The 6,300-nt window shown below is 55.0% G+C and overlaps 1 long non-coding RNA gene across 1 annotated transcript; it reads right to left on the reverse strand.

Moving 5' to 3' along the window:
- Positions 1-2,340: 2,340 nt before the first annotated feature.
- LOC129147674 (uncharacterized) lies at positions 2,341-4,605 on the reverse strand. The gene is made up of 3 exons (XR_008554953.1): positions 4,502-4,605; positions 3,031-3,147; positions 2,341-2,752 (listed from the first exon to the last, which is right to left on the reverse strand). It is a non-coding gene; the product is annotated as an uncharacterized LOC129147674 (long non-coding RNA).
- Between the last annotated feature and the right edge of the window lie 1,695 nt (positions 4,606-6,300).

Raw genomic sequence — 6,300 nt, forward strand, 5'->3', positions numbered from 1 at the left:
AAAGGTGGTTATGGCTTTTCAAAGCCCCCAGATCCTTCTGTTTCCTTTCCCACACTCCCCTTCTCCACCAGCCCCCACCCACTCCCTCCACATCACGGTTTCTTAAATGGACTAGCGACGGGGCGAGACCCAGGAGAGGGTGGGCCTGACCACCTGGGGATGGAGTCGCAGGCCCAGCGTCAGCCCCTGGCGCCGCCCGCCGTCGGGGCTGCTGTTTGAAGGGCTGCCTGGAGAGCTGTGGCCCCAGGCATTTTGCTATTTGTACTGTTTGCTTTTGGAACTTCTTAAAACAGACCTCAAAGAAGAGAGAACTCCTGTCTGAAACGCATGCCTGTTAGACTCCAAGGAGTGACTCACCCAGGCTGTGCTGGCATCGGTGCTCCCTGCAGAGTTAATGCGATTAGACTCCTAAGTTCTATTTTTGAAATGTAGGCTTTGTACCCTGAATATCCTTCCAGAACAAAAATGACGGGGAGGGGGAAGCACAGCACCGCTGACGTATTTGGCATCATCTAAATGCGTGCCGTCTGCTCACTCACTCTTACCTTTCGCCATCCATTTTCCCATCCGGGGAAAGAGATTGGGCAAATGTTCTTGACACTACAGGTTGCATCATGTTCTTTAGTCCAAATCTTGTCCAGGCAGAAGATAACAGCCTGCAAACTTCACCAAATGCCCGCTGACCGATGAACCGAGAAGCAAAGCGTGGTACGTGCACCCGATGGGCTATCGCTCAACTTTAAAAAGAAGAGGAATTCTGACACATGATCCCGCCTGCGTGAACCTTCAAGGCATTGTGCCGAGTGAAAGGGGCCGGTCACGGGGACAGATACTGTGTGACTTCTCTTAGGTGATGGCCCTAGAGCAGCCAGATTCACAGAGACGGAACGTGGAGGGTTGGGGATCAGGTGCTTGCGTTTGGGAAGATGAAAAAGTTCCGAATCCATTCAATCAGACACTTAAAAAAGGTTGACATGGTAAATTTTCTGTTATGTGCATTACCACACACACACACACACACACACACACACACACACACACACACACACACCTGCTTTCCCTGGGAGCAGACACCTGAGTCCCCGAGCCTTCCCCAGGCGTTTTTGATCTCACCCACCCCGCTCCTCCACAAACAACCAGGGTGGTTTCCCGGCAGCCTTCGGTGGGCGGTCTTGGCAGAGGCAGGCGCGGCCTTCCTTCCTGGGAAGAAAGTCTCAACGGTAGAAACTGGCTGGTTGCTGAGATTTGTTTTAAGGCACCGTAGTCATTACAGAAGCTCACACGCAGAGCCTTTGTTCTTGTGTAATAAACAGCCGGCCACGGAGGGTTCAAAGACACATGGCCCTGCGTTTGGCCATAAAGTTCACCCGAACTGTGGGCGGCTCCGCTCCGTCCTCCGCCGTCTGCAGAGGCCGTGTCTGTCGGGTGATTTCTGATAACCCCTGTAAGGCAGGGCTGCACACAGTAAAAGCCTTCACGTGGGGCCATTAGGAGCAACGAACTGTGCTGACCACAAACCTCAACAGAAGGATTCTGTTATTTGAGGTTTAAATAAAAAATAAGGATCTTTCTTCTTGCCAAGACCAGAAAGGTCTTTTGAGAACTTCATTTCCGAAGGAATTCCTGGCACGACTGGCAATAATCACCCATGTCACATGTGTTCTCATGCCTTCCTCCTGGGGCACGCCACATGGTTCAGAATTACCTGGTGCTTGGCTGCTCCAAGTGCCCATCAGTAGATGACCAGTAGACGGGTGGATAAAAAAGCTGTGGGGCATTTACACCGTGGAATGCAGCAGTCTAAAAGAAGAATCTCTTACCCTTTGAGGCAGCATGGAGGGACCTGGAGAGTACCAGGCTAAGTGAAAGAAATCAGTCAGAGAAAGACAAGTATCACATGATCGCATTCATATGTGGAGTCTAAGTAACAAAATAAACTGATGATCAGAGTGGATCCAGAGACATGGGAGCACGGAACAGAGTAAGGAATCTCAGAGGGAAGGCGGGGGAGGGTGGGTGGGTGGGTGGGAGGTGATCAACCAAAGACCTTATGCATGTGTGCATAACCCATGGATGTAGACAATTAAGGCCTGGGGTGGGAGGAGCTGCAGGGGCGGGCTGGAGGGGGTCAATGGGAGAATAAAGAATTTATTTATTTTTTTAATATATTTTATTGATTTTTTACAGAGAGGAAGGGAGAGTGATAGAGAGTTAGAAACATCGATGAGAGAGAAACATCGATCAGCTGCCTCCTGCACACTCCCCTACTGGGGATGTGCCCTCAACCAAGGTACATGCCCTTGACCGGAATCGAACCTGGGACCCTTCAGTCCACAGGCCGACGCTCTATCCACTGAGCCAAACCAGTTAGGGCAAAGAATTTATTTTTTAAAGAATTACATGGCAAAGGTGTATACGGCCGGGGAGTGACCAGTCATAACATTCCCCAAAGAATCCTTGTGAAATAGAATCGTTTTAACTAGATGCGTCCTGAACGTCTTAGTCCTTGTCCTGAAACAGTTTCTTTCTCTTTCCGATGCGCCTGGATGGAGTTTGGACACGCGGGGGTTGCTGGGAACTGGATCAGAGACCGAACTGTCAGATGAACTTGACAAGCAAAAAGTCTGCCGCGTGGTTTGCATACGCCGGCCACTCTCCGTGTCTTAACTGGGCTAATGTGGAGTGAGGTTAACACGCTGCGGTGGGTTGTACCCCTCAGCTTCACACTGCTAGACGCTCCCGTGGGCGTGCCCTCGGGGCAAAGGGGAAAGATGAATAAGAACTCAGTCTCCACCAGCTGCCAGGACACTGACGAGAAGCTCTCCCTCTGGCCAGGGCTGGGGAGCCCCCCTCTGGCCAGGGCTGGGGAGCCCCTCAGCAGTGCAAGCGCGGAGTCAGGTGTGGGCTGGCTTTGCTGACTGCCACTGAGGTGCAAGGCCACCGTGCCCCAGCCACGCCAACAGGCTCTGCGCAGGCAGCAAAGGTCTCAGGCATGGGTTCCTCAGCTCCACTCTGTTGCCCTCCCCTCACCTCCTTTCTGGCAGAGCAAAGGATGCCAGTTCTCCCGGAGCCCCTCCGATAGCTCAGCGGGAACACTGCCAACAAAGCACACATCCGGGGTCCTGGAAGGCCCGCCTGGCTGGAGTCCTGCACAGAAATAAAACGAAAAACCAGCGCAGACCCCAGAGGACTCTAGAAAAGACCTCCTTGGTGAGGGTGGAGGGATGTCGGGCCACATCCCTGACCGCTGATAATGACACGTGCTATGAAGAAGAGGGACAGAGTGATTTTTGATGGGTGGTCAGGTGATAATGCTAAGCTAAGACCTCAATGATGAACAGGAGCCAGGAAAGCAAAAACACAAGAGGAAAGCTTTGTATATGGGTGACAGGTCAAGTGCGAAGGCCCTGAGGCAGGCTTCTGTGTGTGCGTGCGTGCGTGCGTGTGTGCGTGCGTGTGTGTGTGTGTGTGTGTGTGTGTGTGTGTGTGTTGCAAGAGTGGAGGAAGTGTGTATGCGCAGGCGGCTGAGTTACAGACATGGTCAGGTCCCCTACAAAGAGCATCAGGGGAGGCGTGAAGATGGCCCCCAAGTGACCTCCGAGGGAGCCCTCTCTTCTCACCTGGAGCCCTGAGCCCCCAGGAAGCCAGTGGAGGAACCATCTGACTCAGCAGCCAGTGAGGCAGGGCGCCCGTCCCCGTGCACACAGCTGACAAGGTGCGTTGCTTCCCGGCGCCCCCTCCGCCCAGCTTCACCATGTAAGACATCACCCAGCACCACTAACACTCCCTGTGCCCTCAGCAAAGGAGGCAGAGCCAGGCCCGGCCCACCCTTCCCATCCGCTCTGTTTTTCTCTGCGCTTTCCACTGGGGGTCCTTCTCCCCCAGGGGAGATTTTACCCCCAGGGGACATGGCTGTCGGGCTGGCTTTCTGCTGGCGACCTGATGCATCGTGGACGGCTAAGCGGTCCTTTCCTCCATCCGGGAGGCCCGCAGGGTAACATCCTGTTTCCATCAGCACACGCCGCCTTCCCTCTGCGTCAGCTCTCCCTCTGTCCCTTTGGCATCACTGGTGAAGGCCTTGGGGCCCACCTGGCTGCTCCAGGACCACATCCCCTCTCTAGACCCTTCCTCACATTCACAAAGTCCCTTTTGTCAGGGAAGGCAGCGTGTGTGCAGACCCCAGGGGCTGGGACATCTTTGGGGAGAGGAGCCTTCTTCAGCCTCCCAGGCACCTCAGGCCAGGCCACTTTATTGGCCAGCAGCCAGCCTGGGGGGCAGGCCCCAGCAGTGGCAGACCGATGGCGAAATCATGGGACACAACCTACTTGACCGTGTGGCCTGAGGAGGCCCCCAGGGAAGCCGGCGTGTTGCAGATGTGGGGCCGTGCTCGCGAGGCCTGCCCAGAAGATGTTCCCAGAGATGCTTGTATTTTTGAAGATGGCCTTGGGTGAAGGGAGTAAGGGTCAAATGACAAGAGCAGGATTAGTGATGAGCCCCTTACCTTGAGCCAGAGTCACCCCTCCATTGGAGGAAACAAACAAACGAGCAGTGTTCAGGCCAACGGGGACTTGGAACCCTCTGGAAGGGGCCCCAAGACCAGCTCTCATTCTCCCCCGCGAGGTTGTGCAATACATCGCTGGCGGGAAGTGAGGTCACTTCTCTGTCACCTCAGCCAAAGCGCAGCGGGGTGCGATTTACAAAGTGTTAGTGGCAGTTGGCTTTGCTCATTTGCTTCCCCCCAGCCCATGAGAGTCCCCCCCTAAAAGCATGCTTTGAAAGAACTGGACCCCGAACAGTCACAGGGAGCTCGAATCCTAACAAACACGTCATTAAACCTGTACGACTTCCTCCCAGCACGCTCTGTCCAGATGCAGAGAGCGGTGAGGGCTTTGTTCCCAGACCACCCTCACCAGCGCTGCCGCCCACCCCCCACTTTATGAACTTGCCTTCAGGCAAATAAAAAAAAAGTCATAAAGATCTAAATTGCTGCTTCTCCCCTCCCCCCCTTTTTTTTTTCAATTAAATGAATCTAAATGGGCAATCGCTGGTTCCAGAAAAACAACCTGAGACATTTCCCTTTCTCTCTCTTTTCCGAGTCCGCCTCCATTCTCAAGGCTCCGAGAGTCGAACTGAGGGCTTAGCACGGAGCCCCCTCCCTCTGACAAAGAGCCTTCTGACAAAGCTCCGGGCTGGCCCGGCTGCCACAGCTGCCTGCGGTGACAGAGCCAGTGGCTCAAAGAGACGCCATCCCTCAGAGCCTGCGGTGTCAGCCAGGGCTGAGTGTGGAGGCTGAATTCTGTCCCCTCGGACACACGTTGAAGTCCCACTGCACCTGGGAAATGTGACCTTATTTGGAAATAGGGTCTCTGTGGAGGTCATCAAGATGAGATCAGAATGTCCGGCGGCCTGGCTCAGGGGTTGAGCGTTGACCTGTGAACCAGGAGGCCACAGTTCGATTCCCAGTCAGGGCACATGCCTGCGTTTCGAGCTCCATCCCCAGTGTGAGGTGTGCAGGAGGCAGCCGATCCATGATTCTCTCTCATCATTGATGGTTCTGTCTCTCTTTCCCTCTCCCTTCCTCTCTGAAATCAATAAAAATATTTTTTAAAAAAAAAAAGAGGAAATCAGACGGAATCCGGGTGGGCCCTACCCCAATGACCGGTGTCATTAGAAGAGGAAGTGAGGACACAGACACGCAGAGGGAGGCCGCGGGGGGGGGGGGGGGGGGGGGGCAGGAAGAGTGCTCAGGTGGCAGTGATTCTAAGCACCACAGACTGTTGTCATCATCCAGAAGCGACAAAGGCAAGGAAGGGGCTCCCTCTGAGCCCCCGGAAAGCAGCACCCCTGGGCCACCCTGGCCCCAGGCTCCGGCCTCCAGGCGTCAGGCAGCGTCTGCTGTTGAGCCTCCTGGGCTGGCTGCTCTGTGCAGCAGCCTTAGCCACAGACACGCGAGTGCGGCTCTTTGGTCAGATGGGCGCAAAGGGTGCTGTCTGGCCCTGTTCCTAATGTATCTCTCCTGCTTCTCACGTTTCCTAAACCCGCTTCGCTGCCGATCTGAGGCAGAGCCGCCAATGCCCTCTTCGGGTTCGGCTAGCTCCTAGGGGAGGGGGGGGGGAGGGATGTCTCCTCCCCAGCACTCCCTCCCCCCAGGTTCTCTTGAAGTAGCTGGAGCAAAGCGAAATCACAATGACACCACCACACAGGTTGTCTCCGAGGGGCTCGGGGAGGGAGCACAGAAGATGGGCATCTAGTGGGTACCTCGTGCCTGCCTCAGCCCTGCTGCGAGTGGTGCCGGGCCCA

This window comes from Eptesicus fuscus, chromosome 3 (genome assembly GCF_027574615.1).
Source record: "Eptesicus fuscus isolate TK198812 chromosome 3, DD_ASM_mEF_20220401, whole genome shotgun sequence".
NCBI lineage: Eukaryota > Metazoa > Chordata > Mammalia > Chiroptera > Vespertilionidae > Eptesicus > Eptesicus fuscus.